The sequence below is a fragment of the Watersipora subatra genome, chromosome 7 (assembly GCF_963576615.1).
Source record: "Watersipora subatra chromosome 7, tzWatSuba1.1, whole genome shotgun sequence".
In the NCBI taxonomy this organism is placed as follows: Eukaryota; Metazoa; Bryozoa; class Gymnolaemata; order Cheilostomatida; family Watersiporidae; genus Watersipora; species Watersipora subatra.
In genome coordinates, this window is record NC_088714.1 from 54,168,601 (window position 1) to 54,171,704 (window position 3,104).

Here is a 3,104-nt window from a genome sequence, read left to right on the forward strand (position 1 = left end):
GACATTTATAATAAGTCATGGAAAAAAGTATGGAGCCACAATGTGAATTTGCATAAACTCAGAGTTCAATTCCTAATAGAATAAAGAGAACTATTTCAAATATAACAAAGCAAGGTATCATTTAATCCTCACAGTCTCTTATTTGAGATCGCGTCATCTAACAGCCTATACGGCAGCGTTTACTACCTGTGTCGTAGTTTTGAATGCTACCAATACGGTAATATTCAATCGCTGATACTACCGTGGCCGTGGTAATGAGAACTGAATACTACTTCATACGTAGTAATATTGAATCATCGCTGAAACCAGCTAATTGTTAATGAGAGTTATCTTCTCTTTTTCATCTCTATGCCAACTTTGTTTCTATGGTATTTTGCTGTTCATGCCGTTTTGTTCTATTCTAGCGAGTTGCATTCAATCTTTTTATAGTAATTGAATTCACGCTGGACTGGTGAGGTTGTGAAGTGTAATAAATGAATAATTATTTGTAACTTTTGCACATCACATTTGAGCTGGACATCGAAACTACAACATTCAAAGGTAGAGATTCAACCGTGAAGTTGCTCATAAAATAAATTATACTTAAATATTTAAATTTCTGTTTTAATTAATTAAAAATATTCGTAAATGTAACAAATCAATCAAAGGACGGCCTTGGGCAGGCAGGCTTGTGTTGAATGAAGTGATGTATCGCAATGGTTTATTTTTATCTTAGTAATTAATCGGTAATTAATTGTTCATACGAACTTTTACTGTATGTTATTGACATAATTCGTTTTTTATTAATTGATAAAAAACAATAAATTTAATGTAAAGTTTAGTAGTAGTTAGTTAGGGATATTAACATAACTAACTCCTTTCACTTGTTCGGTGTCTGATAGAGAAAAATAAGGTTAAACAAACAAAGGTTATTTATAAATAAAGTTAGTAACATACAGTAGAGTATAAGTAAGTATGAATAAATGAATTATATAACTTTCCCAAGTTCAGGCCAGTGATTATATATAAATAATCCTCAAATGAAATATTAAATGAATACTGTATATTAAAAATATAAAAAATATTTAGAAAAAATAATCGTAAATAATCAATATGAAATAATAGTAATAACTATTTCACTACATGTTACTCTATGCATTCACTCACGCAATCCCCTACTCTTAATGTGTTAGTTTCTAAAGGAGTGCTTACATGTTTTACACTATATCTAGTTGATATCCTTCAACCAGAAAATTTATTTATTTGAAGTTCATACATGTATATTTGTGTAGTCTAAGCCTCAGACTTGAAACATGTGGAGTTGATGGTGCCCACTATCCGACTCCAAAATGAGCCAAAGGGTCATCATACAGCTGGCCTGTGTTGGATAGTCAATGGGGGTAAAGGCACGATTTGTGTATTTATCATGTGTATTTTGATTGTTTTAGCATGGCTAACTATGATCAGTATCTTGATGCCTGTCTTAAAGAGCAGGCGACTAAACGTCCAGCTGAAGACTATCAGGGCTATTTGAAAACATGCATTGCTGAGCAAGAGTCAAAGCGCAGCAAAGATAATACAGGATATTCTGATTATCTGGCGACAGTACAGCAAGAACTAGGCAAGAAAACTGAAAAGGTTAGTGCTGTTTTAGTTCATAAAAGTGTAAATCAGCCGGATAGAGTCTAAGATGCTTTAGGTGAAGTGCAAGATTTTCAATGGCGATATTCGGCTTTTCACTTACCGCAATGTTTTCTCTTTTTACCCACTTGTTTCATGTTTCAGCACATATGGATGGTGTCAATATAGAGAGTGCCACAAGCCAAAAGAACACATGTATCGATATTGATGCCACCCAGGAAGCTCCTAGCTCTTCGCACTCCTTGAGCAACAAGCAAGATCCTTGTGGTAAACTCAATAATTAAGTCATACTCAGTTATCATTGATTTTATTCAAGCAATTCAGACATCGGAAAAGTCGGGGGATTGGAAACCTTTTTAGTGCAACTCAGTAACAATAAAAAATGCAGGGTATTGAATGAGTTGCTCCGCTTTCCTTATAAATTGTGCAGTATATGAGGCAATTCTATGTAACTAACCATGCACTGGTGCAATCATACCACTCTGTGACCATATTTTAGAATACCTTCACAGACCAGCAGGCAGACAAGTATCTCCAGAAGTACGTGTAGACTACTCACAATACGTCAGCTTAGTGTCTGGTTAGTATTAGTAGCATGGTTAAAGGCATGCATGTCGTTAACTCTATCAGATGTAAATAGTGTGATTGGTAGGCATAGGCATATCCTGACATTCACTTTACAACACCCCAACTCCACAAGAAAAATATAACTGCACACAACAGTAACTATTATGCCATGCCCATACTGAGTAGGGTGCTTACAACTTTCATGTTCATTACAATGAAACGACTTCCATGGATCATGGCTTGAACAGCAATGTTTTCACTCAACCCATTGGAAGCCATCAGCATGGCATAAATTGTCACCATAGCCCAAAGCAAAGGCCTTTTGTTAATTTCAATACAATCATGGAAATTACTGAATGACTTAAGGTGGATAGGCTTATTTTCCTACCCACCCTCTCTGGCTAAGAATCCAAAACCTACTTGTAAAATGCATTATATGGCAACTTCCTCACTGCCCTATGTTGGTAAAACTAGTTATCAGACGAAATTTTAGTTTTTTCGCTCGCCACCCTAGAGTTTTTAATCAACTGAGCTAATTTTTACAACACATGTATTACAAGACAAAGAATGTTCCTATTTATTTTCAATAATCAAAGTAAAACCTAATCATCAATAATCCCATTAAACTAGTTATGCAGACAGAATGTTGAGTGATTAGGGCTGGTATTATGCTGGAATAACTAGCTAGCAAGATTTACAGACTTATGAATGCAGTTATGCAATGCATGCAGCCATGGCTTCTGCTGGTAAAACTAGTTAAAAGGTTTGCAAAAGTTTTTATTATCTAAAAACTAAAAAAGTTTGTGCATAATCACTGTAGATGAAATTGTTTTCAGCAGGCAAAACTAGTTTCTGGCTAACTTAGACAATGTTTGTGTGTTATTGCTATCAATTTGCGCTTGAGAAAGAGTCGCACT

The 3,104-nt window shown here is 34.9% G+C and overlaps 1 long non-coding RNA gene across 1 annotated transcript; it reads left to right on the top strand.

Moving 5' to 3' along the window:
* The first annotated feature begins 432 nt into the window (after positions 1–432).
* On the top strand, positions 433–1,875 carry LOC137400038 (uncharacterized). Its single transcript, XR_010979205.1, has 3 exons — positions 433–540; positions 1,428–1,617; positions 1,765–1,875. It is a non-coding gene; the product is annotated as an uncharacterized lncRNA (long non-coding RNA).
* Positions 1,876–3,104: the final 1,229 nt, after the last annotated feature.